The sequence below is a fragment of the Maylandia zebra genome, linkage group LG3 (genome assembly GCF_041146795.1).
Source record: "Maylandia zebra isolate NMK-2024a linkage group LG3, Mzebra_GT3a, whole genome shotgun sequence".
NCBI classification, from domain to species: Eukaryota; Metazoa; Chordata; class Actinopteri; order Cichliformes; family Cichlidae; genus Maylandia; species Maylandia zebra.
The window spans coordinates 3,506,490-3,523,035 of NC_135169.1; the positions used below are offsets into that span (position 1 = coordinate 3,506,490).

Sequence of the window (16,546 nt, forward strand, 5' to 3'; positions counted from 1 at the left end):
TTATCCTTCCTATTCACGGTTGTCCAGTCCTGTTTCCTCCCGTATACAGGGGTAGAAGAGCTTCTCTGTCTCGTAGGAAGTGAAGGCCAGTCTGTTTCAGAGATTTCAGCTCGCTGTGCCCTGCCTGTGGTACGTCCTCCCCCTTCCAGGAGACATGATTTATGTCTTGGTTTTGCACCAAGACAGTCCAAGGGGGGATTATCACTTGAGGATTTATAATAATGCACAGAGTCTACTTTCTTGGTCATGTTATCTGTGCTCCGCTGTGTACTAGCTTGCTCATCGCCATTGTTTTGAATCAAAGGCAAGGTTGTTTCATTTCCACACAGTCCATTTACCTCCACGTTTACTTCTAAGCGATGAATTTTTGTCTCCAGTACTGCAATCTTCTGCAGGAGGCTGTGGTAGTTATCTGTGGAGAGGGAAGGCATCTTGTTGCTAGTTAGCCTAGCGGTTAGCCCCTTTCCAGGCTATTGAGGCTGTTCGGTGCCCAGACGCTGTAATCAGGCTTCAGCTGTGTCTAGGCCACAGACACACGGAGCGCTGAGGATAAGGTAACTATAAAAATGTTGCTGCTTCTGTTAAGAACACTTTAGTCCTAATGATCTATAAGTGTCCAGAAGCTATCGCAGGTAAGCTCATAAGGAAAAAAGGGAAAAAATCAGCATAAAAATCAATAAAAATCAATAAAAGAAGCAAAGAGCAAAGAGATGAAGTGTCCACACTCACAAAAAAACTGCAGGTACATTCTATGTACGGTTCTGGTTTCCTTATTTGGTAAGGAATGTTACTTCGTGCCGTCTGTGGGCTCACCTGTGTTTGTATATGGTGGACCGTTAAAGGAAGCTAAGCCATATACAGGGGGGAGGGGAGATGACACTTTTGTGATCACCAGGAAAACACACACACACACGCACACACTTGCACATGCACACGACACACACAGTGCTTTTAACTTTTATAACACAGCACATGGGGTTTGCAATGGGGATTGTGTCATTTCAATAGAAAGGCTGCAAGCGGAGGTCGGAGTCGTCTGAGGTTGGGCACAGACTGCTGCCTTGAGGCTATGTCCACACTGATGCGTTTTCAAATTGTTTTTGATCCATTTTGGCCTCCTGTCCACACTGAGATGATAATTTTTCAAAGCTGCATTTTCTTCAAAGGAAAACGCAGCTTTGAAAAATTATCATGTGTAATGCTCCAGTTTGACCTAAAATTAGACAAAGAAAACATACACTGCAGTTTGTAAATGGAGGAGTTTGTTATTTAGGGGAAAAAAATCCAAACTTAAATGTGACATACATATAAAAACCTGTGACTCTCCAGCTGCCCCGCAGCAGACTGTAATCATTGCACTAGACGTGCTTCAGCATGTTTCAGACACACCTTTATTTTCAGCGCATCCATTACTGTGTGGTTGTGTTTTAATGTTGAAACATCTTATTAAAAGTAAAGATGCTAACATACAGGCACGTGCCACAGTGACAGCTGATGATCTGACAGTGAGTCATGCTCTGTGCTCTTCTGCACATCACAGACATCACTTTATAATCATGCAACTCTCACAGAGTCTCAGTCCTCAGAGCCCTCTGTGCAGTGCCCAGGGATTTCCAGTGATATACCCCAAACCTGCAGACTGGGATATTTCACAAGAGCTTTTGGCTCAGTTATTTATTTATTTCCATCCTTGTTTCCATCACAGCACTATGAACTGTAGGTAATCCCTCAGGTAAAGTCCACAGAGATGAGGACTCAAAGTGTGTGGAGAGAGCCGTCATGCACTTGATAACATGACAACAGGACGGCCCTGAGCCCTCAGAGGCCGACACAAAGCTGTGACTGTTTATCTGCACGTCTCAAACACTCCTCCATTTTGTCTGCAGGCTGAGTGATCTGACTGAGCTCAGCCTCCATTTTCTACAGGGAGACGCTCAGAGAGGCTTTCACTTTCATTTCACAGGAACAGCTTTGCTTCTGTTTTACATGCAGGTGCTGTAAAAGTAAAGATGCTAACATACAGGCACGTGCCACAGTGACGGCAGATGATCTGACAGTGAGTCATGCACTCTGCTCTTCTGCACATCACAGAGGTCACTTTATAATCATGCAGCTCTCACAGACTCTCAGTCCTCAGAGTCCTCTGCACAGTGCTCAGGGATTTCCTCATCTTTCATATTGTTTGCCTGTTTGAATTCAAGCATCATCGTCTATAACTGAGTGTCTGACAGCCTCAAACAACCAGAGCCTGAAAATAAAAAACCTCTTTGGTGGAATTATACTCACATTTAAAATACATGTCAGTTACTTCATTCTAAGAGTTTCATCATGATATATGTTTTTATGATGAGCTACATTCCTCCAAACTCATGTCTTGGTTATGTATTTATTTCCATCCTTGTTCTTAATGCTTTGACTGTCACAGCACTATGAACTGTGGGTAATCCTTCAGAGATGAGGACTTACAGAAAATGTGAATAAGGACTCAAAGTGTGTGCAGAGAGGCGTCGTGCACTTGATAACATGACAGCAGGACGGCCCTGAGCCCTCAGAGGCCGACACAAAGCTGTGACTGTTTATCTGCACGTCTCAAACACGCCTCCATTTGTCTGCAGGCTGAGTGATCTGACTGAGCTCAGCCTCCATTTTCTACAGGGAGACACTCAGAGAGGCTTTCACTTTCATTTCACAGGAACAGCTTTGCTTCTGTTTTACATGCAGTTGCTGCACAGAGCACACCCTGTTCAACCTGTTTGTGTAACTGACTCCAGCTCAGACTAAAGGCTGGGTCAGCTGGTTTAACAGGTCAGAAGTTTGTATCATTTTCATCTGTGCAAACACCAAACAGCCCTGTACACAGTGTGTTTAGTACTCTGAGTGTGTTGACTGTTAGTAATCGTGTTTAACATTCTGTTCATCTGGATGTAGCGTTTTCAGTGGGAGAAACGTTTCATCACTCATCCAAGTGACTTCTTCAGTCACAGCCGACTGCAGGTTTCCCCAACCTTATGAACAGTACATTTGTACAATGACTGAAACTAAGAGCAATGATGAAGAATGGGCTGTGAGGTCAGTTCCTTGATCAAAAATGATCAATGGCCATGATCAGTGGTTGCTGATCAATGGCCACGAGTACCATTCTCAAAGATTTGGGGAATGGCTGCAATCACAGTGTTGTGAGATAGTGAAAGATGTAGCCTTAGGCCCCTCTAGTCAAGAAAGCCATTTACGTGAAAGAGATTGGATGTTTTGTAGAAATTTCAATAAGCGTCTTTTTGTAGAACCAAGACAATTACAACCAGATATCAACTCCCTTACACACGGCACTTGGATGTCTCTAACCCACATACAAAGGCCCCACTGTGAAGGTGTGACAAGCAAAAGCCCCACTTGTGATGCTATCCTATATGTATATAACTAAGTGACCAAGTGATGGTATTATTACTAAAGTGATACTAAAGTGATATTGCTAAAACGTGGTCAATACATAGAATAAAGAAATTTCCCATCACAGCAGGTAGGAGATGGAAGCTAAATGCAGGATTCAAGGGACAACATAAACTCGAGATGCTGAACTCTCAAAGTATAAAACCTCTGTAGGTCAGGAACAAAGAATGCACAGTGGACACTAAGAAAAACACTACAAACACAAAAACAAGCTGTTTAAAAGAAAAATCACAGAGAGAAGAGTGTAAAAGTTTTGGACTTGGAGCTAAAGTTTTAAGATAAGACTTTATTAATCCCACGGTGGGGAAATTTGTGCATTACCTCTGCTGAGGTACAGACAGGAGAAGAAAAATACAAAAATACAAAGGAAATACAAACAAATACAAAATACGTAAGTTTAGTTTGGAAGGCACAATCCCTCTTACTTTTTGTACAAAATCCCAGGAGTGGAGTAGTTCAGTGATGTAGGTGGAGGCTTCACACCATCAGGTCATAAAAATATGAATATTTGAATCATTATTTGAACTGAACCTGAAACAGTCGGTGCTCCATGTATTATTTTACTAATTCACTGCTCAATGTATTATTTTACAGCAGGAGGAATGTGCCCTATAATTTCCTTCGGGATTAATAAAGTATTCTGACTCTGATTCTGATTGACACCACTGCCTCAATAAAAACATGCACAAACATTATGTGTACATTTTCAGTGTCAAATGTCCCTAAAATCAAAATGTTCCTTAATTTGAGCCAAACGGTGGGTCTGAAAATCCATTTGAACAAATACAAGTCAAATATGCCCAAAACAGCACCAATGTAGAAAAGTTTGTATCATCTGTATAATAGTACAAAATATTTAAATAAAATATTATAATTTATTATCATTTTTGAATATTATAGGTCAGTTGAGGAAAATTCATCTAGTTTCAGCCCGACAAAAGTAGATTAGAGATCAGATATTCATGTATGTTTGTAACACAGTTTGACTTTGTGTCAGTAAATCTCATGAACAGCCTGAAGATGAATAAACTGTAGTTCAGAGTCACGATCATCAGAGATGTTTGTTATAGCAGGTTGTCGACTGGATTGTCAGAATAGTTCATTTCTGTCATCAGATCTCAATAACTGCCTCACAGTTCAGCTGTGGAGACTGAAGATTAGCATAATCAGTATTTTTCTGACTTTCATCTTCTGTCTTTCTTTGTGCTGGATAGCTGTGACTTCTTGGAGCAGCAGCAAGAGGATCAGAGTTTAGCTGTGAATATTTATATTTATACCTTACACACTGTTTGTATTTTTTTTTTCTTTGTTCTTGTATTTTTGTGTAGATCAGAAAACCAACAAGAAGTATGCCAAGAAGTACCACACAAACTATCAGAGCAACCTTCCATACAGGATGTCGTCCTAGTGTACCTGCAGGTGAGAAACAGGTGTGAGATGTCAGCTGTCAGGTAGATGATGAGTGCAGAACAGAACAGAATCTATTTCCTCTTTCCATTTCCAGACAGTCAAAAAATAATTTACAACATGTAGAAATTGAGAAAATGTTCATACTAGTGGATTTTTCTGCTTTTTAAATTTAAAACACAGGATCTGACCAAAACTGCAGTCTCCATCTTGTTTTCACCATAAAAAATAAAAACTATATAAAAATAAGAAAATACCACTTAACAGGTCTAACAGCTCCTTCGGGGTCAGAGGTCATGTTGGTTTCATTTGTCTGTTCTATATAATTTGACCTGTTTGGCTGTAGACTGTGAGAGCTCGTTAAAACATGTCTGAGACTTTGAGTCCCTTTGTTTATTATGAGGCTGAAACATCTGAACCTGTGATTCAGTGACAACAGCTCTGTCACACCAACCGAACTACACTGTGTACACACACAGTATGCATACACACATACACTGTGCAAAGTGGCAAACTGCTTTCTGAATTTCAGAATTGCAACTAAAATATGACTTTGTAACAACAGCTTCCATATGTTTGTGTGATCAATACTTTACTGAATGAAGTTCTGTAAATATTCATAATATTTAATATAGCTGTTACACAGACAAACTGTGGACTACGGCTTTTATGGGATTAAGTGAGAATAAGTTTATAGTACAAAGATCAGCTTCTATGTTCTCAACCATGAAAAAATTATTATTATTTTTTAATCAGAAGAGATGACTTATGATTTATTACTGCTGATCCACAAGTCTGAGAGGTGATGATTTCAGGATGAGAGGTTCAAAGCCAGAATATGATCACTCTCCTACAGTCCAGCTGTGCTTCAGTTACATATACAGTTACAGTTTTGGTCACATCAAGCATTTTCTTTTTTTCTTTTCTTTTAAATGAGAGAAACAGAAAATCCACCAGTACATACTTACCATATAATATAATAACAGCAATGTATCAGGGTAAACACCAGTCAAGCATCCATAAAACAGACTAATTAAGTTTCTACAATCTTAACTAAAAATATAAAAATATATAAAATATCACAAACATTTTGACAGTTTAAAATTTTTCAAGTTAAAATGTGGAACATTTGATGGTTTTCTGGTGTACAGAAAAATATGTCTGCAAAAATGCTGGATTTGTAATGTTTAAATGTACTTTCTTTCAACACTGTCATTGCTCTTTACTGTTTCATTTTCTTCAATGAACAATCAAATGAGGAGCCTCAGAAAGGACCGGAAGTGGTAGTGGACTGTACCAAGTGTGCAGTATAACGGGGAAATTATGATCAGAGTTGTTGACATTTAATTTATTTTATACTTTGAGTTTGATTTAGTTATTCTGGATTGATTGGTTAACCTGCTAACATCCACCAGACCAACTGTGAATCACATAAAGTCTTAACAACATTCTAAACAAAATGTGAACTTTCAAATGAAATCAGCTGTGCACATTTATCTACCTGTCAAATGTTGAATTGAATGTTTTTCTGGTTGCGTTTGATCAGAATTTAAAACTCCCATTAAAGAGTTAGAGATTATAGTTATGTCATCTTGCACTTTGAGCTCAGAGGGTTAAAGCAGTGCTGTCTGTAACATTATCTAGAATAACAAATGAGATCATTATGAATGAAAGGAGATGTAATATATAGATAGAAATGGCGACAGAAAATAGAAGGTTTGAAGATCAGCAAAAGCTCATTTTAGAAAGACTGCAGATCTTTGTTTCTGGTTTTACAGCTTAATTGTTGAACTTTCTGCAGTTTCTGCAGCTTCATCAGAGGGAAGCTCAGGCTGAGACGTTTGGAGACAAAGTTCATGAGCAAAGACTGAGACGGATGAAAAACATCATCTGAAAAACAAATCTTTGTTTTTAGAATCTGTTAGTTTGATAAAATGTTGTTGATGGACGAGTTCATTGAGACTCTGGATGTCTGTCAGACTGAGTCACTGCTTTTTATTGTAACAGCTGTACTGATGCTCCTGAATCTGGCCTCTGACACAAACCTCCAAACAGTAAGAATGAAAAAAGAATAAAACTATTAAAACTCTTCAAGCAATAAATAATCAAACCTGAAAAAGAAGAAAATCATCTGGAAACTAAACTGAACTAAACACAAAAAGTCCAAATGGAATAAAAACTCAAACTAATGAGAAAAAACTACAATAACTCTGTTCCACAAACAACAACATGTGCTGATAATAAGTGAACAACATGTGTGAGAGAAAGCAGCCTCTCATTATAAGACACTGAGTCTCTGCATGCTGCCTTTATGGAGCTACAGCTGTTTGTATACACTGAACAAAAAGCTTTGTAGCTGCATCCTGACTCCTGACACTACAACACACCACACTGACACACACATTACACTTCTTTCTCTCTGACACAGCTGGATTACAGATGTTAAGTGTCCACCCAGCCTCGTGTCTCCTTCACACACACAGACAAACTGAGTCAAAATAAAAATAATTATTAGAGAATTATTGTTATTACCAGGCTGATTGTGTTTATCTTAGAGATAAACACAATTTGGGGTTTACCAGCTAAATTTCACCTCTCAAGCAGAGTGGCACAGTTGCAGAACGCTGTGTTACTATTACTGAGTGCTCTACAAGTCTAGTCTATCAGCCACAAAGACAACAGCTGGAGAAACATCTGTCTACCTCTGACATCCACCAGCTCATCCATACAACAAACAAACATCAACAACCAGGAAGCAGCTTCACCTCTGATCACACACACACTCAACTCTACTCACTCACCTGGAGGATCAACAACATGAAGGTAGATGCTGCTGAGCTCCCATGAGTGTGTTCCTTCCATGTTGACATGACACTCGTATATTCCAGCATCATCAATCATCACATCCTTCAGAATCAAAGACACGTCTCCATCCTTCATCTGTCTGTCCTGCAGATCCACCCGGTTCTTAAAAGATGGATGCTGGTTGGCTGGAGCAAAGTGACCATCCCGGTACAAAATCACATATTCATACCCCAGGTCAGCTCTGCTCCACTTTACAACTATGATCTTGTTTTTTGCAGCTCGACATGGCAGAGTGACGTCCTGTCCAGACTCAGCTGTGATGATCTTTGGGTCTGAAAGAGGAAAGAACACAGAGCAGAGAGGTTAAAGGTCAAAGTACAACTATGATCAGAATGATTGACTTTAAATATTTTGTTTATTTCCTTTGACATTTGAGTTTTTAGTCATGTTGGATTTAATGAACCTCTGAACATCCAGCAGGTCACCAGTGACCCACTGAGGGGGAATTTTAGCCTCATGCTAAACATGCAAAGTGTCAGAAACTACAAGATGTTAGCTTCCACAGAACAACAACATGTGCTGATAATAAGTGAACATAATGTGTGAGAGAAAGCAGCCTCTCATTATAAGACACTGTGAGTCTCTGCATGCTGCCTTTATGGAGCTACAGCTGTTTGTATACACTGAACAAAAAGCTTTGTAGCTGCATCCTGACTCCTGACACTACAACACACCACACTGACACACACATTACACTTCTTTGTCTCTGCCACAGCTGCATACAGATGTTAAGTCTTCTTTATACACAGTGGCGGTCTGTTTGGCGCCCTGGGCGGACACTCCCTCTGCCCCCCCCCCCCCCCCCCCCCACACACACACACAAAACATATTAAGGATTGTACATTAACATAAAACTGTTGTACACACACACACATATGAAGAGAGAGAGAGTGTGCATAGTATGCAAACGGCTACCAAACAGCCATCATAATTCAATGAGAACAGGACAAATCAACAACTGACAATGACTAATTAATATTAAAATCTCTAACATAATGTATTGTTTGGAGTTTAGTCTGTTACTGTTGCTATTTTTACCATTTCTTCTGTAACTCACATAATTTCCTTAGTGATTAATAAAGTATTCTGATTCTGATTGGTTCAGGATGACCTGCCATTATCCAATCACACATCTTCTTGCCTGCATCTTTTGCTCGTTTCTCCTCCTCTTCATTTCTCTTTTTTCTAAACTGAGGACCTGATGGCTTTGGACTTTTCTTGTCCATCTTCCATTGGTTTTAATTTTGCACTTTAGTATGAACACCCATCCCTCAACCCGAGGATCACCACAACATAACCTAACATACCTACACCTTAGTTCACAGATTCACTTTGTCTAGGGTTTATTTCTGAGATTTCACACAACCCAGGATTCAAATCATGAATACATAATGGACTTGGATTTACATCATTATGAATGAAATGTGCTCTATTTGGAAGCAGCCGCCCCCTCCTCCCCTTTCGACGGGTTGTGTGTGAGACTTTAAATCATCAAACTGTAAATTATAAATTGATATTGATCCCTTTACCCCTAGTCCTAAAGTGTATATTTATTTTCTTACTCTTCTTACATTTATTGTTTGTTTACTTGCACTGCTTTAACTGGAGCCTCGTCGTCTCGTCTCTATATACTGGACTGTATGTAGCGGAGATGACAATGAAGTTTACTTTGACTTCAGCAGTGAGCAGGCGCACCGAGGGCTCTCGCGCTCACTTTTCGTGTATAGAATTTCGAAAAAACATCGGTGCAAATTATAAGTCTGTATTGTTTTCGTGTTTGTTGGTTTGTTTTTATTTTGTTTTACTTTGCGAGTTGGTTATTAGATGCTGCTCCAGCCGTTCAGAGAATCCCCCGCCGCCCCGCCCTCTCCTCCCTGTGCCGCAGCAGGCGCACCTCGCAAACGGATGGCGCCCTTACTCCCAGCAAATGGGTGACAGAAAACCGATCGGTGCCTGTGACATTCCCAATATGCGCTGGCATGATGTCGAGGCAGCATGAGTACGAGCATTTTTTTTTTTTTTTTTTTTTTTTGCCGATGCCCACGATGCCGCCCCGGGCAACCGCCCGTGTCGCCCGTATCTAAAACTGCTACTATTTACACACACACAAAGTGAATCAATATGAAAACAATTCTTAGAGAAATATTATTAATAAGTTAAACAGAGTGAAACCAAGTTTAGTTTCTATCAGTTAAATCTCACCTGCAGAGACGAACAGGACAAACATCAGCGTGGAGCAGAGCGACGCAGTTACAGCAGGCATGTCCGTGTTCTCTGTTTCTGCCAATCTGACTCTTAGTTTGTTCTAAATGTCTGAGTCTGTTGGTGTTTTCACTCAATAACTGAACCTGAGCTTAAACCTGAGCTTAAACCTGAACACATCAGATTAAATTTATGGTTTAAAAAAACTGAAATTCCCAGAGTGATTGGATCCAACGGCTATGTCCCAATCCAGAGACCGCACGCTTCGGAGTACGCACAGTACGTGTACTACGGTGCAAGAAGTGCGGAAGTGAGAGGCTTGTGAAATGGGACGGTCTAGCCTTCGTCGCGCTGCTCAGGTTGCCTAGCAACAATGATACTAACCGCGAGAAACGTTACATACAGCATTGTTTGACAGAAAAATGTTTTGTTGGTCATTCATTTTTTTAATGGCATCACTTTGATTAGTTGAGTATCTGAGGCTGAGACCACAGGACTGTAAAACATGATTGTTAGTAATTAATTGTTAGTAAATAACAATTAGCTGATGATGTAAATATTCCTTTACTACAGTTCGGAGTCGCGGACCTTCAGTAACAGTAATAAATCACACAGCAATAGTACATTCACGTTGTTGTAAAAAGCATGATAATATATTAAGTAATCCAAAGTATTCAGAATACGTTACTGTCATTGAGTAACGTAACGGAATACGTTACAGAATACATTTTGGGGCATGTATTCTGTATTCTGTAATGGAATACATTTTAAAAGTAACCTTCCCAACACTGGCTATCACTTGCAACATAAAGGAAGTCAGAAAACTAAACAGCAGTGACTTTTGTGGGGTTACTGAAGTTAGACTAGCTGTTATATAATGATGTGCTACATGGTGGCTTGCAACATAGTTAGTATAACATAAACACATTGAAACTGGATAATGTTAACCTTTTTCCACTCAATAAAAGTAAAAATGAGGGTTCCAGATGGTTATCAGAGATTAGGGACAGTGGGGAGACTGCCCACAGTGATTTTAGTGAGAAATAAGTGACAGTAGCTGCTGTGTAGATGCCTGCACGCATGCACACATTCATGTTTGCTGTCTACAGTAGTGATGGCCCATTTGAATCTGATGCTCCAGTGCGCGAGTCAAAAAAAACCCCACAACACTGCTTCAGAAGCAGTGTTGAAGCTTGATTCATTTGACCAGAGTCACGTGGTCAGTGACGTCCGAAGCTTCATTTAAAATGTAACTGATTCAATGGTTTATACGGAAGTGAATCATTTGAACCATTCGCGGGATTTCTGGAGTGTTTTGATAGTGAGAGATATCAAACCACTGAACATTCTTTTGAGGGATGTGGAGCCAGCGAGGAAGAGAGGAGTGGGAGTATTTGGAGTTGATTTTGCTCAGTCAGGTGGTTTCAAAGCAATACATGGTCAAAGCAACACAATGGTGGCTCAATATCAAACAGAATTCCACTCTGTAGAGGGGGCAGTCATAATGAAGCAGTCCGTTTTATTTTGTAGAGTCAAGCTGCTCTTCATATTTTGGGCCACCAGATGTCACCAGAGAGAACTGTGTTGAAAAGCTTTGAGAAATGAACCCTTTTTCAAAACAAGCTTCATTTGGCCATTACAGTCAGCGACAGTCTAGCTCCATCACACAGTGGCACTTTGATAGTCTCCTCTCTGTCTTGTCTGTGACATTATTGCTAGCCGTGTTCTCCAGGTGTTGCCCCAATTACCTCATGCAATTAGTCTCTGGCTGTGTCCCAATCCAGCGACCACACGCTTCCTAGTACTACAAAATGCGGAAGTGAGAGGGTTGTGAAATAGGATGGTCTGGACTTTGTTGCGCTCCTCAGGTAATAGGTACCAGTAGAAACGTTCCATACAGAATGGTTTGTAGAAATTAAGGAAATAAAATGTTTTTTGTTCGTTTGTTTTGTTTTATGAGTTGTTTTCATTGGTTGAGTATCACGGGACTGTAAAACATGATTGTTGGGCTTCATTTCTGTACTGAACAGTCATTTTAAGATTAGTTAGTAAATAACAATTAGCTAATGTTGTTCATGAGACTAAAGTCATCTCACTTTGGTAATGTAATATATGTAATGTAATGTAATATAAATATATAATTATAATAAAATTAAAGTTTTTGTCAGATTATTATAATATTTTACAGCAGTGATCTTGAACTCTGGGTCAAAGATTCAAGTTGCATTTATTTATATTTCCTATCACCTTAAATCTTCACTCAAAGACAAGTATCTTTGACAGTGTATACATAGCTGTATTATATATAAGAGACAAATGGTGTTCCTTCAGTATGTTGGAATTACTAAATTTGGCTCAATGCTTACATATATGTGTAAAAAGCAAATGTACGAGCTGTGATAACTGTGTCTGATAGAATGAAGAGTAGACTGATATATGAAATATTCCTTTATTGGGTGAGAAAATCAGACCATGTCATAACTGCTTTAAGTCATAAAGAATAGATATCAGAGCCTTAAACAGGCTGACTTCTGCTAAATGGGTCAAACTGGGCAGAAAGTACACAAACACATAACATCCTTATAGAATATGATGTAACACTATAGATCAACTTACCTCAGAATATATAAAGCATATAAACAATTACAGCAATATGATGCAACAAACACAGCAGTGCTACTAATCCAAAATACTCAAAGCTTCATAGAACTGGAACAAACATTTATTTTTAGGTCCATTCTGCTGCTGATACACACTTTAGGTTTCTGAATGTTAAACTTGTTGTTGCCTTTCATAGTGTGTAACTTGAAGGCCCTGAGTACTTTCTCCCACACTGAAAACACTGGGATGATAAAATTATTTGAACATTACCTAATAAGACTGATTCAGGACAGACAGTTAGTTATTTTACACTTTTCTAGCAGTCCTTCACAAACAGGGAACAGTCTGTCTATTCTCTCCATCTGTCAGCTGCTGCTGGCTCTTCCTCCTCCTCTTCCTCACACACTGCTGAGTTTGTCCTGGTGGATCATCAGGGCTGCAAAGCCTCACAGATGATGTGCAGCAGTGGGTCCCTCAGTCTGTCCTCACCAGTGTTGGTCAAGTTACTTGAAAAAGTAATCAGTAACTAATTACTGATTACACCCCCCAAAAAGTAATCCCATTACTTTACTGATTACTTATTTTCAAAAGTAATTAATTACTTAGTTACTATAAATACTATACTATATATACTATACTATAAATAAAGACTGATTGATTGATTGATAGTTACTTTTTAAAAACACGATTTACAACCTGAAGAGGTGATAAAGCGATAGATCTTTCAGCCCAATTCTACTTTTTCTACATAATCCATCATACAAAATGTAATCAAATGGAAAAGTCTCTTTTTAAAACTTGTTTTATTAGTTTTAACCTTTTAACTTTATGCATCAAGCAAAAATTTAATTATATGCAACATTCTCTGACTGGAAGAAATTTGTTTAACATTTAAACCTATTTTCTGCAAATTCCAGCACATAATTTTTTTTGTGTGTGTGTGTGTGTTTACACTCACTCTTTCAAATAGATGCAAGTAAAACACAGCAGAGAATAAATAAAATCAAAGACTCAGCGGTCCTGTTGCTCTATTTTCACCTGTAAAGCAGGAGTAGGGTAGGCGGAGGTTTACCCTGGTGCAGGTGTGCCGCAACGGTCAGTGGAAGAATCCGCGAGTTTCTCTGTGAGTTTCCCATTACCTCGTTGCGCACTCGGTGCTTGCTCGGAAGTTTAGGGGGTTTTTTTCGCTTTAAAAAGAAGTTTTCTTCCCACGCACAACGGACACTAATGTTTTTGTCACTTTTTATGGAATCAAACTCAAAGTAAGGTCAGTACTTCCACGCTTTAAACGCTGCACGTTCATACTCTCTCCCACAATCGATATGTGATCCATTGTTGATCTGCACACAGCTGTTGTCACTAACGGTGCACTCGCTTACGTCACTGTCGTGAGACATTCTCGCATGGGCCAGGGGCGGGAGCCCATAATGAGCACCGCCCTGGCTGTCAGGGTCCTGGGTCTGAGCGACCCAGGATCCCTGGGCAGTCATGGACTGGTGATATTATTTATTATATTTATTTATTATTATATTATTATATTTCTTTTAATTTATATTATTAGTATTTTTGGTGTTGCTGCTGCTCTTCTCCATGCTTGTAGATGTGTGTGTGTGTGTGTGTGTGTGTGTGTGTGTGTGTGTGTGTGTGTGTGCAGGTGTGTATGTACACTGGTTTACAGGCGCCTTCAGGCCTGGTGGGTGTTGCCCGGCTAGGGGACTGGCCACACCCGAAGCTACACACCTGCCGCTGATCAGGGCTCGTCGGGGGAGCTACTTAGGAGAGTCTTGGAGCTCCCACCGACGCGGGATCATTCCATGAGACTCCACGTTAGTCTTCTGTTTAGTTAAGTCTGTGAGTGTATGCCTACTGGAATTAAGTGTCTTGACAGCTGCCTCTGTCATTTTCCCCTCAGGAGGAGCGTGGAACATTGGAGGGCAGCAGGCACGGGATGTGTGTGGACACACGAGAGTGGAGAACACAGAGCATGGACTTTTTGGGAAGACACGACATGGGAGTCACGGGAGAGCACGGGGATTTACTGTTATTGTTTCCATCACTGTAAATAAATGCACTGTTTATACACAGAGCACCGCGCCTGGGTCCTCATTCCCCACAGTCTGCCATGCCAAACCGTGACACGGGCAGGAGAGAGAGAGAGAGAGAGGGGGCCTGGAAGGAGGGCACAGAGGGCTGGACTGGACAGGTTTAACCTAAGACACATGGAAAACATTGGGTATTTTCATGTTGCAAGGTAGCTTGAGCCTTACTGAAACAGGGTTAACCAATGCTGAGATCTCGAACGGACTGGTAAAGTTGGGAGTGAGCTTCTTGGATTCCGCCCTGATGGGAACGAAGCGCGTGGAAAGACATACCTTTTGTCCAAAAGCGTAGGCGGGCGTAGAGGTGGTCAGCAATGCCTTTGTTACGGTCCTTGGTGCGCAATAACGCAGCCCGGGTGGCCTTCTATACCCAACGACACCTACGCAGATGCGCCTGGACTGACGGCACAGAGCGTTTGCCTTTGATGGAGGGGAAAAGAGGTGGCTGGAATCCAAGGGAAGCTTCAAAAGGTGACTGGCCTGTGGTGGAGGAGGTCATGCTGTTGTGGGTGTATTCGATCCACGGCAGCTCCTCACTCCAGATGGCCTGGTTGGAAGAGGCAACACAGCGCAGCGCCGCCTCTAACTCCTCTTTCGCTCGTTCAGATTGGCCATTGCTCTGAGGATGATATCCAGAGGACAGACTGACCTTAGGGCACAAAGAAGCGCAGAATTCTTTCCACACCCGGGATGTGAATTGGGGACCCTGGTCGGACACGACGTCATCAGGGATGCCATGCAGGCCGTGGTTGGAAAGCCGTGGTTGGTGAGTAGTTGTGCAGTCTCTAACGCTGTGGGTAGCTTGGGGAGAGCAACAAAGTGAGCTGCCTTAGAGAAGCGGTCAACAATTGTAAGTAATTGTAAAGTCAATCATTCTGATCTCTGTGTTGTTTCCTCTTTCAGACCAGAAACTTATCATAGCTGAGTCTGGACAGGATGCCACTCTGACATGTCGAGCTTCAAACTACAACATCTTAGTTTTAAACTGGACAAGATCTGACCTGATGACAGGTTATGTCCTTTTCTACCAGGATGGTCACTCAGATCCAACACACCAGCATCCATCTTTTAAGAACCGGGTGGATCTGCAGGACAGACAGATGAAGGATGGAGACGTGTCTTTGACTCTGAAGAATGTGACAATTGTTGATTCTGGAACATGCACCATGGTGTGGTTTTTCTTTGCTTCTGACTTCTTGATGTTTGTAAATACAATAAATGAAAAATACATTAATATACATATAATTACGTACAACACATTATGGAGTATGCATCTGCTGTGAGGTCCTGACTCCATGTACTTATGCAATTAATCACTGGACAGTTGGACAGGTATGTTCATAAATAATATGATATTAGGCCAATTTTCTTATACAGTGGGGCAAAAAAGTATTTAGTCAGCCACCGATTGTGCAAGTTCCCCCACTTAAAATGATGACAGAGGTCAGTAATTTGCACCAGAGGTACACTTCAACTGTGAGAGACAGAATGTGAAAAAAAAAAAAAATCCATGAATCCACATGGTAGGATTTGTAAAGAATTTATTCGTAAATTAGGGTGGAAAATAAGTATTTGGTCACCTCAAACAAGGAAAATCTCTGGCTCTCACAGACCTGTAACGTCTTCTGTAAGACGCTTTTCTGTCCCCCACTCGTTACCTGTATGAATGGCACCTGTTTGAACTCATCATCTGTGTAAAAGACACCTGTCCACAGCCGCAAACAGTCAGACTCCAAACTCCGCCATGGCCAAGACCAAAGAGCTTTCGAAGGACACCAGGAAAAGTATTGTAGACCTGCACCAGACTGGGAAGAGTGAATCTACAATAGGCAAGCAGCTTGGTGTGAAAAAATCAACTGTGGGAGCAATCATCAGAAAATGGAAGACATACAAGACCACTGATAATCTCCCACGATCTGGGGCTT

General features: G+C 40.7%; 2 long non-coding RNA genes across 2 annotated transcripts; one reads left to right on the forward strand and one right to left on the reverse strand.

The window, feature by feature from the left end:
* Positions 1–3,713: 3,713 nt before the first annotated feature.
* Positions 3,714–10,201, reverse strand: LOC143414403 (uncharacterized). The gene is made up of 3 exons (XR_013095033.1): positions 9,922–10,201; positions 7,656–7,991; positions 3,714–4,860 (listed from the first exon to the last, which is right to left on the reverse strand). It is a non-coding gene; the product is annotated as an uncharacterized LOC143414403 (long non-coding RNA).
* Positions 10,202–13,366: 3,165 nt separating this feature from the next.
* Positions 13,367–16,053, forward strand: LOC143416929 (uncharacterized). Its single transcript, XR_013097166.1, has 3 exons — positions 13,367–14,348; positions 14,435–15,387; positions 15,525–16,053. It is a non-coding gene; the product is annotated as an uncharacterized LOC143416929 (long non-coding RNA).
* Positions 16,054–16,546: the final 493 nt, after the last annotated feature.